The sequence below is a fragment of the Cibotium barometz genome, chromosome 5 (assembly GCF_041138505.1).
Source record: "Cibotium barometz isolate CiBa-2024 chromosome 5, ASM4113850v1, whole genome shotgun sequence".
Lineage (NCBI taxonomy): Eukaryota > Viridiplantae > Streptophyta > Polypodiopsida > Cyatheales > Cibotiaceae > Cibotium > Cibotium barometz.
The window spans coordinates 6,658,567-6,676,370 of record NC_141050.1 but is presented as its reverse complement, the minus strand read 5'-3'; the positions used below and the strand labels follow the sequence as shown (position 1 = coordinate 6,676,370).

The following is a 17,804-nucleotide window of genomic DNA, read 5'->3' as shown; positions in this document are numbered from 1 at the left end:
TTTGGGGCTAAGGGGTGACTATTTGTCGGCCCTAGATTGTCCATGGACAATGAACTAGTTGTTCTGGAGGAAAGGGTATCGGATTGGGATTCAGAAAGGGTTTCAGCAATATCTGCCAAATTTCCTACCGATTGGGTCCCACTTTCCTGCGTAGGTACTCTAGAAGGTGCCCTAGGCCCTATGGCAGAATCTATAAGACGTCCCGACCGCAAGTGCATAAGGTCAAATTTTTTTGGTTTTTTATGTGTTTTTGTTTTGTTTTGTTTTTGTTTTGTTTTTGTTTTTGTTTTTGTTTTGTTTTTTTTTTATAAATATATATATATATATATGTATATATATATATATATATATATATATATATTAACCTACCTAATCACTAAATGCAACTAAAATGAGTATGTGTGGTGTAACTATCTATCCTATTTTTTATTATATATTTTTATTATTATTATTATTTTCTCTTTTCCTAATTACAAAAAATATGAATCACGCTAAAAAAAATACTAATTATGCACAAAGTTACAAAAATTTAAAAAAATATGCAAGTTACACTAATTATGCAAAAAATTTAAAAAAAGAATTACAAAATATGCAAAAAAGTAGACTCCTAAAAAACACTTAATTTATAGATTTTTTTTAATTTCTATTTTTTTTCTTTTGTTTTCTTCTCCTTGGTTGTTTTTTTTAAATACTAATAAATTTCGTACACAAAATATGAATCTACTAATTCTGCACGCAATTACAAAAAATTATTGTTTTATGTTTTTTTTTTCTTGTTGTTTTTTTTTGTTGTTGTTGTTGTTTTTTTTTAGTGCGAGTTGTGCAAAAAAAATTTAAAATAAAAATAAAAAATAAAAAATAAAAAATAAAAAATTACAGGAATTTTAAAGTAAGTGCAAATTCTACAAAATTATGGACTCAAAATAAAGGTCAAGTTTTATTATTATTATTATTACCTTTTTCTTTCTTTCTTTTTTTTTCTTTTTCTTTTTTTTTAACTTTTTTTTGTTATTGTTTTATTATTTTTTTATTTTTGTTTTTATTATTATTATTTTTTTTTAAAATACAAAAATCATGAAAATTAATAAAAACATAAAAAAATAAAAAAAATGTAAAAAAATAAATAAAAAAAAATACCTACCTCTTAATCCTTATCGCTTCCGGATAGTGCGCTGCGGCGGCGCGCGTGCCTCCTCGTTTGCTGCAAACGGCTACCGGTCGACGCTTCTTCTTCTGCGCAGCTACTTCACCACCGCGTTTGCTCTCTTCAGTAGCCGCCTCGCAGAGCTGGGCTTAGCAGCTGCCGGTCGTCTCCGCGCCGGCCGCTGCTGCCTTCGCCTCTTGCTTCTTCGCTCCTTCCGCGCCGGCCGCTTTGTTGCTGCCCGCCTGCAGGCTGCAGGTGCTTGCCTGCCTTCCTCCGAGTCGCCAACCGCCACCGCTGCTGCCTTCTCTGCGTCCGGCCAGTCACCGTTCTTACGTTCGCGTCTCTCTAACTCTGCCCGGGGACGCTCGTTCTGCGCTGCTCTTTAGAATGGCTGGCATTTCTCCCGGTCTGCTATGGCAGCTGGTGAAAAAAGCGGCAAGTTTCTGGTGAAAAGGAACGGCAACTGCAGTTCCTCTGTGCAGTTCGGTAGCGAGCCGGATAGGCTCTGCAGCCTCGGCGCCTTCAAGTGCTCGGGTTTAGCCAGCAAGAAGACGGTTTTCGTTTTGTTGGCGGTGCTGACCTTTCTGTTGTCCTTGGTGCTTCGAAGACCAAAAAGGGCTACAAGCCCGAAGACTGCGTCAGCGGGTCCCTCCTCAAGGCGCATGGCCAAAGTCCTTGAAAACCGGGTTGGTGAAAATGGCTACCGCCCTCGTTTGGAGAAAGCTGCCTTGGCAAAGCTGAGCTCTGTGCGCGAAAGCCTACGAGCAGCAAAGGCAGGAGCAACAAAGAAGAGTTCAAAACCATCAAGGAAATCCATTAGAAACTAACTCCTCAAGATAGTCTGTCAGCCTTGACATTGAAGCAACCAAGGACTGGATAACTTTTTTTTTTCTCACAACTTTTTAACTAGAGATTTGATTTTTGCGTTGCTCATGTCAAATTTACTTTTCGTTCCAAAAAAAAAAGAAAAAAAGAAAAACAATGTAAGCATAGTGACGGTACTTGAAAAGGAATAAAATCAATAAAACTTAAAAAACAATGCGGGAGAAACCTCAACCGCTCAATGGTTTTTTTTCTTATCCTAACCTTATCCACTCTCACCGGGATCGCACACCCGAACTTAACCTAATCACTCAATGGTTTTGCAACCAAAAGAGGAAATAGTGGTGGTTTCCACACACTCTCAACCGCCGGATTTGAGTCGTCTCCCCGGCAGCGGCGCCAATGGAGAGACGGAAAACTCTCTCACTTGTAGCAAGAGTAGTATGATCCATACTTAGCTCAATCCAATGGGATTTGCATCCCTTTCGGAGCTAGGGATTCAGGTGCACAAAAGCTTATCCATTTGATGGAGAGAATGCTAAGAAAACTACTACTATTGACATAGACTCAACACACACTCAAGCTCAATCTTGCCATACTCACTCACTCATCATCCCACTCATTCTTGCATCCAACACAAGAAGAAAGCTAAGCTATTGCATACACAAGCTCAAAGCATTCTTCATTCTCAAACACTCATTTCCCTAGCATGCACACAAGCCTTGAAACTATCAACAAGAAACATACACACTAGAGAATTGACATGAGAAGAGAGACAAACATCCACTCATTGCATTGAATTAACAAAAATAGAACTTACAACAATGTAGATGGGGAGAGAGAAGCGCTTGCACCTCTATGGGAAAAGAGGGAGAGCTAGTCTCAAGAGAGCTCAAACATGAGTTTGCCCAATGTACCTAAGCTCTCAAATGAGCCACTTTTTATACAAAAACTCTAAAACTCCCAAAAGTTCCCATGTGGGATTATTGTCAAGCCCTCTCCCACATTCATCTACAACTTGGAACTCTTTACAAGAGCCCTAAGTGTCTTTTTTGTTGCATCCTTGCATTGATCATGCAACAGTGGGCGAGTGCCTGAGCGCCCATGGGGATGGTCGACGAGAGTGAGCACCCGTGGTGGCGGTTCGGTAGTAGGCGCTCATGGAGAACCCGCCAGCTTGCCTTATTCAGCATATTTCCTCCATCCAATGCTTTTGCGCCATCTCCTTCCTGCCATGCATACACGTAGCCACCCTCACCTTCCTTTTCACACCATATTCAAGGCAACATTGGCCCCTTCAATATTTAGTCGCCCCCATGCTTCCACACACCTTTCGAATACAATTTGGTGTCGATTTTATTTTTGGAACGCGCACACATTCAAGCGACCGAACGATTGATATCATCTCTAGCAGACCACGCTCCGGACAAACCTGTATAAGCCTACTACCAAACCATCCACCCTGTACATCTGCCAAGGCATTCCAAGGCAAAGCTCTTCACATGCCATGCATTCCATATGTACACAAGCCCAAAACACCTTTCAGAATTTTGCCTGACATACTTTGCCCAACCCCCTCTGCTAGAGCATTTATGCTCAACAGCAAAAAGATAAAGTCCAATAGCTATCCACCAGGATCAAAATGAAACTGTTGTAAAACAATGGCTGCATCACTACATCATATGTGCTACAAAATCATTTACGTCCATCATTTGATAAGCATTCACAGACTCTGACCACACAGCATCACCCTCAAGCCTTCGCTCTTCAAATAAACCATAAGAGAAAACTTCACTCACAACAAACCTCCTTGTCTTCAAAACCTGTAGCATTGCAACATCTAGCATCCAATTCATCAATACCAGTGAAGGCCATGTTCCAACATTTTGACCTTTATGCACAGAAAAATCCACATCCTTTCCAACAGCAGTGTCCATAAGCACTTCCAACTCTTGTAATTCAGGCATCTCTTCACAACCATACAACTCAACTGGTTCAGAATCCTTGTCATCCATGGACTTTGTCTTTAGCATTTCAGCAACACGCAAAGAAGCCTTAGTTACACTCTCAACCATATTTGCATCCATATCTATCTCTGGCTCCTATTCATCAAGGCTAGCAACTTCCCACATATCATCCTCAAGCACAATACTCACATCACAACGCTCTTCATCCACCCAATGTACATGCATATCTTCTTGAGTGTTGCCAATCCCCCTGGTATCATCGTCCAAAGACTCCCCACCAGCACATAATGCATCAAATGGAAAAACATCCACATCATTCATCGCAGGTACCATACCACCATCAAGCTATCCAAGAAAATCCATAATAATAGGATCTTCCTCCATACTCTCCACATCTACATCTATGTAGCTCATATGCCGCATCCTGTGCTTCAAAATCCTTAAGCCAGCTTCGGGCATTTCCCTTCAAGAAAATCTTTACTAGCCTCAAAACCTGCTCTTCATCTGTAACATGGTTACTAATGCATGCCAACTCCATTTGCTCCAAAAAATCAACACATCCTCACCCTTCCTGCCATGAAATTCTGGATAAGACCACATCATGAAAACCTGTAACAATCCCTGAGTGGGGGCACCAGAAAGCTGTCGGAAATTCCGGATACGGAATCACTTGCCTCTATAGTTGTCCATCCAATAGCCTTGGAAATACTAACACCAACAACAGGGGCACCACCACCGGCTGGAACACTTCTCTCACGGTTCACCACACCACCCACACCAGAAAAATAGCCAAAGCAGGGGCACCATAATCAAAGTTAACACCCAGCAACACATACATTTCCACCGTGTGCATGATGAGGTAATCGAAGGGCTGGCACAAAGTGCGCTGTGAGAGTGTAAACCCGTGGACTACACCACCAAACACGTCAATCACGCCTTCTCCGCAAATCAACACACACAGGATACTAACACACAACCATAGCCAGATACATCACCAGTATCATTCATCCTTAAATTCCCAGTCAACACTTCATATAAGCTTCTTCCGACACAGAAGCCTTACTCACACAACCATACAAACACTCTGGCTTGGATTTACTGCCAAGGGAATTCAACCACGGCCTCACTGCCCCTGGAATTACAACCTTGCATCTGACAACCAAGCCTCTTCAACCACAAACACATCAACACTTTGACTTGTTATTGCCAAGGATACATCACATCCTCATCGGCACATAATCCATGTCCCCTCTTCTCTGCTTCACTGCCATCAGCCCTCTCTGCGCTGCGCCTCTCTGAAGGTAGCCCTCTGGTAGCTACCAACCTCCGCAGCTCAAAAATACAGCAACCCCTCTATCTTTGTCGCCAACCCAACACCAGCCCAAGCCACAGCACCAAGGTAGCTCCCTCTGCATCCCCCACGTGGCAAACGCCACACCCTTACACGAGCAAGCTCTCTTCATCCTTACCAGCCATCGCCGATGAGTAAACCAGCGTGTCGACGTCCTCCAGTTGCCACCACCAGCCCGCAGCCAACCTCTCTCTCTCTCTCTGGTATCGCCAACCACCGCCAGCGCTTCTACTCTCCTTTGCTGCAGTTGGTGTGCTAAGAGGGCCCCTCTGCTTTGGTGCAGTCCCTCACTCTCGTAGTGGAAGCGGCTCTCTTTTACAGTGGACTCCACCTTCGAGGCGGCTCCCCAGCCCATCTCTCCAGCCTGTCAACGTCACCCACCTCTCTTCAGAAGCAGCTGCAGCCAACACCCAAAAAACTCAACGCAACACTCTTCGCTTCCTCTCTGCCTGCGTGCTATAGGGGGCTGGCGGCTCTGCTCTTCTCTCTGTTTGCACTAGCCACCGCCAACACGACCACCAGTGCACCAGCTGCTTAGGCTGACCAACGCAACCACCTATCCTTCTAGTTGCCAAAGGCGGCTCCTTCGGCTCGTCAGTCCATCGCCAGCTATCCACATCTTCTGGAAGAACCCGCTAGCTTGCCTTATTCAGCATATTTCCTCCATCCTTTTGCGCCATCTCCTTCCTGCCATGCATACACGTAGCCACCTCACCTTCCTTTTCACACCATATTCAAGGCAGTGAGCAAGAAGGAGGGAGATATGAGAGCTCAACCTTTATCTCATGCAACAAGCATGCAAAAGGGACTTGGAGAGGGTAGAGAAGAAGAGAAGTGAGAACATTACCATCCCTACTTACATACACCAACAATTAAGCATGCAAACAAGCAAAAACACAAGCTAAAATACATCCACAAGCTCAAATGAGAGAGAGAGAGAGAGAGAGAGAGAGAAGAGGCAAGCTCAAATGAGACTAATGGGATTGTACCTTTTCATATTCAATAAAATGACTTATATACAAGAGCTTATAGTTATAATGGCCGGCCGCCCATTTTCAATTGGGGGCCCAAAACTAGTCTTCCTAGTCTTTCTAGCTCTATGTACAACTATTCCTTATGACTGGCATTACACAAGCCGTAAGCTCGGTCATCCTATGTCTCTTATACAATAAGCACATTTCGTGGTTACAAAAAATAAATTACAAAGAGTGTAGCCACGCTAAAGATAATGCTAACCAAAGTGGTTAACAATGTCGATGGCGATGTACATGAAGCTCTAGCATCTTTGTCAAGACATCGTAATGGGTATCTTGGCTTATGTGGAGGTATCAGTTTGTGGTGTTCTCTCTTTTTCTTTTGTTGCTTTGTCTTCTTCTGTCATTGAAGCTCTGGGATCTTGTGTTGATAGAAGTGGTAGTTGATGGGGTGAGGATCTAAACATGTGGAGCCGAAGAAGAAGTTTTGGGGTAGGATGGATTAGGCATGAAGCGCATTTATTCAGGTGAAGTGGGGGGTGATGAAGAAAATCTAGGTAATGGGTCATACCATTGACCAAGCTTGCACCCACCATAGTTGCTCCATACAGAGATGTACCTGGATGGCTGCTAATGAAGCTTTGTGCGGTGTGTATGCATAGGACAAAGCCTGATGAGATTTGCAGGTGTGGTGCATGGGCAGGAGCAAAAGGTGTGTCGTGGTCCTAATCACTCAGATCCTAATCACCTAGAGGAACTTTTTTTTAATTGGTCAACACTCCTAAAGAGGGGCTTGTACTGAGTGGCCCATGTGGCGAGAGTTGTGAACTTACCTTTGAGTGGTTGGATAAGCTCAGCCATTTGTAGCACTGCCCCTTGGTTTGGTGAAGAAGTCAAGAGGCAGGGTGGAGCTTCATGAAGGAGGCTCCATTGGGGAAAAGGGGTGGGTGAATTGAGCTTTTGAGCTCCCATGGGTTGGGTGTGGGCAAGTCCATAGTATTTTGTTGAGGAGGACTTGCTTGCCTGTTGGTCACCAAACCATCTCTATCGATTGGATAGGTACTGGCATGGTGGTGGTATTAGAAAAAAGGCCCAAAACTACAAGTACTTCATAAGCCTGTTAAGAAACATAATAACTCAAGAAGACACAAGATGTAATCCCCCACAAAGAACTAGGCACATAGCCCTTTTACTCAAGTGCTAATACAATGGTTATATAATGGTTATATGGAGCTAAGTGCTAATACAATGGTTATATAATGGTTATATGGAGCTAAGTGTGACCTCCCAATTTATAGGGAGGAGAAGAAGAAGAAGGTGCCTACTTCAATGACATCATCCATGATGTCTAGTGCCCCTTGAGAGCATCTAAAGCCACCTCCAAGACCTCTTCAAATAGGGTGCCCACTTGACCCATGCCATGTGACACCCATGCCACCTAGACTGACTAGCTTATCTAGTCCCTTTTACTCCTTGTGTAAAATCACCCACCACAAAGGTTAAAGATAATCCTAAAGCAAAACCATTAATTCCAATACTCCCTCTTGGTTTAGCTTCACCACGCAAGGTAAGCTCTTGCCAAGTTCAAGTTCTTTGAAAGCCCACAAAAACATAAAAATGGCCACTAGTGGCTAAAAATGGCCACTGGTGGCTAAAAATATTTACAATGTTTATTCAGCCCTTTACTACAAAGCATAGTCTGAATCAATAATGACCATGTTGGCCTCTTCCTTGCCCTTTTCCTTAATCTCCTTCAGCTTTTCTTCATCAGCCTTTTTCTGAAAGCAGTCTTTAATCATATGACCTTTCTTCTTGTTGCAGTAGAAGCAAGGTTTGGGTCCCTTCTTCTTCTTTTTCTTCTCTTCCTTGGACATCATGGTAGATTCTGTAAATAGGTTCTTACACACTTGAGGACTCAATGCCATCATTTTGAAACTCCAAGTCGAGCTTCTTCCATGATCAAATGAGATGTTGCACTAACAAGGGTTAAATTTGGTTGGTTGGCAATAACACCAACCACATTATCAAACTTTAGGTGCATTAAAGAGAGCAACACAAAGACAACTTCTTTCTCGGTAATGATTACCCCTGCCCCTGAAAGTTGATTCATAAGACTCCTTATATTTCTTAGATGGGTTGCAACATTATCCTTGTCTCCCATGTCAAGTCTATACAATCTTTTTCTTAACCACAATCTTGAAGCAGCATTAGTTTGACCGAAGATACCTTTAAGCCTAGTCCATGCTTCATTGGCTGAAGCAGCACTTGCTACTTGTGTATCTCTGGTTGGTTTCTTGTAATCACCCTTTGTTATGGTCCAATAGTCCTTCTCTATCATGGCCATTTGCATTTTTATGGTCCAATAGTCCTTCTCTATCATTGGCTGAAGCAGCACTTGCTACTTGTGTATCTCTAGTTGGTTTCTTGTAATCACCCTTTGTTATGGTCCAATAGTCCTTCTCTATCATGGCCATTTGCATTTTTATGGACCATGTGTGATACTTTGTGCCATCAAATCTATCACTCTTCTCAAAGAAGTGCTTCCCCATCACTAATATTTTGAAGAGCAAGATTAAGCAAAATCAAACAACTTTGGCTATATAGAAACAACTGAAAGATTAATACAAGTCAAATGGTTAAAAAAATGTTTTTAGAGTCCATCACCACATCCATAGAGCTCCATATTAGAAGCTAATAAATCTCCAAGGCCTTGAGCTAAGGCATCCTCATAATACCACGACTTGAGCTAATAAATCTCCAAGGCCTTGAGCTAAGGCAGCCTCGTAATACCACGACTTGTCTTCTGCTTCTTTCTTGTCGGATTCTCCCTTCTCAGTTGATTGCTTCCTTTTTGAATTTTGATTTTTAGGTTGTCCAACCCAAAGTGTATCAAAATGCCTTGTCCTTGTCCTTTTTCTGACTGTTTGTTTTACTCTAGAAGTCTGCTTCCTTCTTCTGGACGTGACGTCCTCTATGCTTTGAGCTACAAAGTACTCCCTCTCAATCCATGATTGAGTATTTTGAAACTCAACAGACGAGTCTGATGATACTTCTACCACCCCACTTGATTCCTTGGTATCTGAAGAAATTTCTATTATGTTCCTTTCGTCATACCCAGTAATAAGAACTCTTTTACAAGTGATTTTTCTCCTTCCACAATATTGAGTGCACACAAAACTTTCTCCAAAATAGGACCCTTACATAAATACACTATGATTGACCCACCCACCAAAAATAGTCTATTGAAACCAAGCCGTTGTTTTGAATTATGATTTGGAAGACCTTTCAAATATTCTTCCCAATTTTAGACTTTCCTTTTTGTGAATACTTCCAACTCACCACCTATTAGTCGGCTAATTTCACGTTCACCACCTTGCAGCTCCTTGTCAACAATTGGCCCACGCTTGACTGATTTCAGTCTCCATGCTACTGCATCTCGGTTGTTGTAACTCTCAATGCCATGCTACTGCATCTCGCCTGTAACTCTCAACGCCATGCTACTGCATCTTGGCTCTAACTCTCAGTCCCCTCTCTCAATCACCTTGTTATTGCTGCCACTTGACTGTAACTCTTAGTCACCTTGTTACTGCCACTTGACTGTAACTCTCAGTTACCTTGCTGCTGCCACTTGACTGTAACTCTCAGTCATCTTGTTGCTACCACTTGACTGTAACTCTCAGTCATCTTGCTGCTACCACTTGACTGTAACTCTCAGTCATCTTGCTGCTGCCACTTGACTGTAACTCTCAGTCATCTTGCTTCTACCACTTGACTGTAACTCTCAGTCATCTTTCTGCTACCACACTTGACTGTAACTCTCAGTCATCTTGCTGCTGCCACTTGACTGTAACTCTCAGTCATCTTGCTGCTACTACCACTTGATTGTAACTCTCAGTCATCTTGTTGCTGGCACTTGACTGTAACTCTCAGACATCTTGTTGCTGCCACTTGACTGCTGTAACTCTCAGTCATCTTGCTATTTCCCCTTGACTGTAATTCTTAGTCATCTTGCTGCTTCCACTTGACTGTAACCCTCAATCATCTTGCTATTGCCCCTTGACTGTAATTCTTAGTCATCTTGCTGCTTCCACTTGACTGTAACCCTCAGTCATCTTGCTCCTGCCGACTATAACTCTTAGTCATCTTGTTGCTGCCGCTTCACTGACTTTATATGGCCACCATGCTTACCCTTGCTGCCTCTAGTCTAAGAACTTTAGCATTTTGTTGGCCACGACGGTGGTGGAGAACCAGAGCACACCAATCTCAAGCTTAGAGTTGCACTTCTACTAACCGGAGCACACAGCAGCCAGCTAGTCAATCAGCCATAGTAACTGAATTATCAAACCTTTTCAAGAAAGGTAGTTCAAGAAAAATCTTATCTGAGCTCAAACCTTGAATCAGACTATGACCAAGACCACAAACTCTTTCGTCAATTTCGAGGAAAGAAGGTGTGACCAGATTAGAATAATACACTCAAAATTTCCGCCAAATCTGAAACTAAGTTTGAGACCCTTTGAATTGATCTATGGATCAAGGTTATAGAATTCGAGGGATTCTAGTATGAAATTCAGAATTCGGATCAAGAAGTTTTGGGGATACTGATTCAATAAATACTCCTTGTATTAAAAAGAAAATCACACTGAAAACTTGCATAGAAACCCTGTTTTCTTAAAGGACTGTCTTACGCCAGAATGTTAGAGGGAGAATTTGGTATATATTTTTCTAAGGGAAGTTCGGTTGAAACAACTGGTGGGGAGGAGTGTTCAAAGGACGGCTCACGCGGCAGAGCCTGCCCAGGTCTTGACTAGCCTTGGTATGGTTGAAAAAATCAGGTGAAGGATAGTTTAGTCTCTTGACCCCGTTAGAAAATTCGTTAAGAAAATCAAAAAGGTGGAATCGTCCACGTTTTCCGAGTAGGGGAAATTTTCCCGGTTTCAGTTTCGGAATGACCACTAGATTAGTCTCGTGTCTGGACATTCGAGGGCGAGGCCCCGAGTGGGAAACCCTGCCCCGCGCAAGAGGAAGCTACTTCCATTGCTAGCAACCAAGAATCCGGTGTGCGGAGGGGACAAAGGGGTCTCACAGACCATCTTTGGTGAGGCATGGGATGATGAGGATTGGACGTGAGGGGGAAGGGTAGTCGGGGATGAGGGTGTGTGTATGATTTCCTCTTAGGGACACAAGACGACTGTGGACTTTTTTCTGTTGATTTCCATGGTGGCTGTTTCTTCGCGCCAATTGATTTGGTAGTGATTGGCATCAATCCACGCTTTTCCAATGATAATCGGGCCTTGGAGTAACCCTGCATCAATGACATGAAATCTGCTTTCTATATAAATTTTAGGAATGAAATACTCAATACTCATTTAACACATTTCATGTGAAATTTGAATATAATTATTTTCTTTTGTTGGTGTGGGTTTTCCAAGCGCTTTCCATGCCTTCACAAGAATATGAGATTGGTGCTGCAGACCATAGGATATATGTGGGCTTGCCATCGTTGTAGACCATTTGCGGGTTGGGAGTCTGATCTATATTCTTGGTGGGTTGAGTTCTGGTGGTAGTTTAGGGTCAATATTTGTAGGGTTCTGGCCATTTGGGAGCACAAATTGTGTGCCGAGTTTGTGATCTGGGAGGGTGTCAAGTGTAGTAAGGATTTTAAGCCAATCGTGGTCGACTTTGTCTCACTATTGACAAAAGCAACTATGGATGGCACCCATGCGTCATGAAGGGCTTGATAACAAGCATCATAAACAAAGAGATCATTGCTCCTTGCAGTAGTCACATAGTCTTTGACAAAGGGTGCTTTGTCCATGGGATGTTACTGCCAGGTATATAAATTGACCTTAAGCATTTGAGACCCTTTACGGAGGTAGACATGATGTGTGTCCTAGTCGGATCAGTTGTGGTTGTCACATGAATGGTCTACCCAAGATGATCTCATATGCGGCATTACGAAAGTCCATGGCCACAAATGTGAGGTGGAATGTCATGTCACAGAATTTTACCTTGAGGTCATGCACTATGCCCAGGGGTTTTGCAGATTTCCCATTGGCAAGCTTAATCACCAATGTGGTATGATCAAGGTGTGGTTGGCCCTAGTTTTCCCCAGCATGTTTGCGTGAGGATGCTTATGCCAGCACCACCATCCAGGATGCTTGTGACCACATGTACGTTATAGGAAATGGGAAAAGCGGCGTTGGTGCCATCACCTTCAAAGTAGTGTCCCAATGCATTTACTCGAATTGTCGGTGCGCCTTTGAGTTTTGGGTTAGTAATGGAGTAAGTCTGGATGATGGGGCTTAGATTCATCCGAGGAATCTGAGTGAGCTCCCTCCTTCACAGAAGCTTGTAGTTTTCTTTCCATCCAATCCCGAAGATCATTCCATAAAGTTGGACTACCTTTTAACAAGGTTCTAATGGGCATTTGAATTTGGGAGAAAAGGAAGGCAAAGAGGCTGGCTAGGTTGTGTTGATGAGTAGGGCTTCTTGAGGGGCGGGGCTTTGATCATAGGGTGGACCAGCAATAGTATATGGAAGTTCAATTTGGTCCTTATTTGACAAGTGTGGAGGTTGAGATTTGGGTGCCGTAGGAGGAGGATAAAATACCTTAGCGAATTTGGATTTGGGTGTCGTAGGATAAAATACCTTAGCAAATTTGGTGTGCGGACCTCGTGAGTCGCTCTCAGACTTGTGTCACTGTTCGCATCGAGTTGTTCCATGTGAACATGGGATTTGGGCCTGACTGTTTGTGGAATAGGCACTGGAGGATGAGGAGGCACATGAGGGGAAAAATCTTTGTTTGTCAACATCATGTCAGTGAACGGAATTTCCTCGGCCTGGAGTGTAAGCGGGGGCTCTAGCCTTACCTAGTGCGGAAGTTCAAGTTCAATGGGGATGGCGTGCACTCAAGCACTAGGTCAAAGGTTACAAAAACGGGTGGCGGTTCAAGTTGAGCTTGGTATTGCTTTACTAGTGCTTGGGCCTCCTGAAGACGTTGCTTCTCAAGGATGGCATTGGGTTATGTGGCAAGGCTTTTTTCCCATTTGGTGAGTTTTTGGTGGGCTGCATGGGGGAGTGGTAGTTTGGCATGATCATCTCTCCCCCCTAGAGGAGGATGATGTGGTCTTGGTTGAGGCAGTGCGGGATGCTAACCTGATTGTCACCTTGGCCAATGTGCTTAGAGCGTTGTTTCTTTTGGGATGCGGCCTTCTTTAGCTTGGCCTGTAAAACTGTGTGATGACATTAAATGGGACATTGGATATTATCCCATGTTGAACACTCAACACGTTGAGGGATGGCATGCCTTCGACTATGGAGTGAGAAACTGATTGCAAAGGGAAATCCTTGTAGTAATGGTCAATTCCACAGCCATGACGTTGTGGTGTCACTGGCATGCATTTCTTTTGAGGGCATTCAACCACTCTATGGGGTGGCAAAGGAAACATAGAAGAGGTGGTTTCCCTGCAGGTGTACCTATACTATACACAAGTGGTTTAGGGTCCATGTGAGGCACTGAAAAAGGGAGATGAGGTTTTAGGGGTGTCTCGGAGATGGCAGAGTGCATGGGCTCCATAGGTTTAGCAATGGACCTAGTTTGAATCTTTCCATGGGCAATAGGGTTTGCCTAGAGAGGCAGCTATTGGAATGGAAAGATGGGTACTAGAGAAGGTCGTGGTGGTGTTGTGTGTGAGTAGCTAGTGTGGGGTGGTGCCACCAGTAAGGCTTTGGGGCCCGGGAGGAGAGGAAGGTAATGTTACAAATAAGCTTTGGGTTGTCATTGCATAGTGGCCAAGTGCGTGGAATAGCTTTCTTGCATGTTTTCATCGAGAAAGATTGCCCATTTGCAGTCTTGATCAAAGATGCAGGGGTCCTTGACCAAACATGTGGTTGTTTAGTCTTGGATTGTGCAATCCCAAGAGGGAACAGTCCATTAAGTGCTTGTCACTCAATTTTTTCCTCTCTTTACAACGTGAATCAAGGTACTTAATGTGTGCGATGTAGTCACGTAATGTTTCCTCTGGTTTTTGTTCCAATTAGAACAATTGGATGATGGGGATCCATTTGGGCCCATAGGGTGCAAAGCCAAGTATGAAGGCCTCTCTCACTGCTTTGAAAGTGCCTTTGTGCCGAGGATCCAAGGATTGGAACCATTGCACGGCCTTTCCTTCAAGGCTGTGTCCAAGGAGCATTAGGGAAAATGTGGACTCATTGTTGGGCCCTCTAAGAAATGCCAAGTCATCATCCTATTAAGAAAAGGGGGATCGTGGACAACTCTATCCATAGTACCTCAAAACTATATCATGTAACATATCATTGGAAAGATCTTGATGAGAGGATTCTAACGCAACAACCTCCGACAAATTTGGAGTTTTTTATGCTCAAGTTATGGCCTCCCCACCAAAAAGCAACCTCAAAAGTTTCGTAACGGAAGCCTCACCCTCATTTGGTCCCTAGAATCTCAAAGAGCTTAAACGGCCCAAAAGTGAGTCCAAATTTTCCCTAATGATAGACTTTGGTTGCATCGTCAAAATTTTCAAATGCTTGACAGATTTGCTTAAAGACCTTGATGTGGAATACGGGGTCTCCAACTCTGTGAAATTTCAACAAAAGTTTGAAAATTTTCACCCACATAAATTTTGTATGTGATATTTGTGAATACGTGTTGTGACACTCCCCTTCCTAGAGCTTGTGCTAGGCTCAGAATGTCAAGTTATGGCACAAGGGTGGGAATAGATCCGTGGTGGATAGAGAAGAAGGTACATGAGTGTGCACGGGGTGTCTATCCACGTGGGGGTGTAGATATGGAGGGGGCCCCACTAGATAAGGGCTCTTCAAAAATCGTTTCGCCCTCTCGACCAAACATGTGTGGTGTGGCAACCACATGTGAATGTTCAATTGGAGCCAGGGTGCTGTCGAATGGAATGGGGGCATTGGGGGCATGCAACCATGACCGAAAGGTGTCCATGGTGTGCGGGGAAGCTTAGAAAAGCTTCAATGTGCGAGCCCGAAATAAGAGTTTCATCTCACTTTTACTTTGTGCATGAATGCACCCTTAAGGTTAAAAGTGGTATTTTGAGGCATTTTATGCATGTAAAAACAACCCTAGTGAGTCGGGGAGGTAGACCAAAAGCACCTCTGAAAATTTAGAATTTTTAAAAATTGTATTTTTTTCAGGAATGGTATGTCGTACGCTAAGGTTGGTACACCCGCGGGGCTAAGGTTGGTACAGGCATACGCTTAGGATGGTATGCCCGTGGTTAATTTTTTTTTATAATGATTTTTAATTTTCTTTTTTGAGAATGGTAAGGACGTATGCTTAGGTTGGTACAAGCGTACACTTAGGATGGTACACCCGTGGGTAAATTTTTAATTTTTTAATTTTTTTTTCTAGAATGGTATGGCCGTACACTTAGGTTGGTACAGTCGTAGCTAAGGTTGGTACGGGCGTACGTTAAGAGGACAGTACGCCCGTGGCAAATAGTTTTTTAAAATTTTTAATATTTTTTTCGAGAATGATACAGTTGTAAGCTGAGGTTGGTATGCCCATGGCTAAGGTTGGTACGGGCGTATGCTTAGGATGGTATGCCCGTTGTAAATTTTTTTGGGAATGATACGGCCATATGTTTAGGATGGTACGCTTGTGGCTAAGGTTGGTACAGGCATACGCTTAGGATGGTACGCTTGTAGCAATTTTTTTTTTGAGGATGGTACGGCCATACACTTATTAGGTTGGTACACCCCCGCCGTGGCTAAGGTTGGTACGGGCGTACACTTAGGATGTTGCATTCGTGTGGCAATTTTTTTTTTTCATATACGATCATATGCTTAGAAGCGTATGCCCATGGCCTTAGGTGTGAACAATCGTGGCACGTTGAAGTTTGAATTTGGAAATTTGAATTTCAAATTTAGAGAGAAATGAGTGGGAGACAACTAAGACCCCCTGATTAACGCTAGGTAGGTGGGTAAAGGCTAAAGTTAAAGGCTACCTCTAAATTAGTTATTTTTGACTAATTTAGAGGTACTCTAACTTAACTAATGATTAATCTTCTTAATCTCACTTTTAATCACTCCTTAATCCTCTTCTTTGCCCTCTAATTACTCCTAATTGGTGAGGAGTTTAAGGATGGAGATTTGATAGGTGGATTCACAATTTTTATGTTAATCCAAAGATGAGATTACCCCTAAATAAGGTCACTAATTAGGTCTCTAATTAACCTACTCAAAAGAGGAAAAATTAGACAAAAGAGACCAAATTAGTGCTAATTCTTGCTAATTAAGGCCTAATGGGAGTGGACTAAACATGGATTTGGGTCAGGGCAAGTGTTTAGAACACTAATGCCACTCCAATTAGTCTAATTACAAATAATTAGGCTCAAATGTTTTTAGATTTTTTGCTCTCTTTAAGTTTACTTATCACATTAACTAGTAAATTAAGAGATAGTTTATGGTTTTTTGGATTTTTTGATGGATTAGTGTTCTATCTAACAATGCTAACCTACCTATGCGAAGGAATTAAGCAAAAGAAACAAGATTAAGCTAAAAATTAAGAAAATTAGTTTAGATTTTAGCAAAAGCTCTCTTGATTGGGCTCTCTAATCACCCAAATCCCAAGTTTTTTCACTCAAACAAGTAGTAATCCTAATCTAAACACAAAGCTATACATGAATCACAACAAAAAAATCAACAAAAAACCATAATCGCCTTTACCTTCAAAAATCTCATTAACTCCGCTACAACCCGAGAAAGTAGAGTGAGACTCGCTCGTCACTTTGAGGATCTATACTTTCGTGATCCAATAGAGCGACGTCATCATATGTGGTTCTCTGGAGGGCGAAGTATTAACGTCAATACCAATCAACGTCAGAGACTCGGACAGAATATCTCGCCAACCATGATCATGATAAGGCTAGGAGTTATTCATTATGTACAACTCTATAATCATTCACCCCAAAATTTTAGAAAGTCTTGCCGTATTTTTAGACTTCTTAGCCGCTTTATTCCTAGAAGAAGAATTATAGCACCATTATCAGTGATGAATCGTGTATATCATAGCATGTCTCCATTGCAGTATCACCTTTTTATGCATACGGGATTGAGGCAGTGACTTTTGGAGCCGAGACTCTCTATGTATATATCAAGAACTTTTGATAATAAATGATGTTTTACAAAAGATTCTAAATTTTTTTCATAGTTGTGAATATTGGTTAATAAAATTATCAGAATGAATCTTGTTTTCAAGAATTATGATGGAATATTTATTGTTTAAGAAATAAATCTCAAAAATTAAATAGTCATAAATCTGACAAAGTTAAGTTGACAAAAATATCGTTTTGTCAGAATCATGAGGCGCGTGGCCCGTGGTAGATAGCCAGATCCTCTTACCAATGATGAAGAGTTAGATCTGGACGACGTTCGTAAAGCCCTGCACTGATCCCAACCTGGTCCCTTCAAGAGTGAAGGAGAACAGTTAGGAGAAGTAGTGGAAAAATGGATCGAGGCTATGGAAGAGTATTTTGATGTCACCGGTTATAATGAGAGGAGCA

The 17,804-nt window shown here is 42.6% G+C and overlaps 1 pseudogene; it reads left to right on the top strand.

Moving 5' to 3' along the window:
• Positions 1 to 1,531: 1,531 nt before the first annotated feature.
• LOC147637996 (large ribosomal subunit protein eL28y pseudogene) lies at positions 1,532 to 2,026 on the top strand (annotated as a pseudogene).
• The last annotated feature ends 15,778 nt before the right edge of the window (positions 2,027 to 17,804 follow it).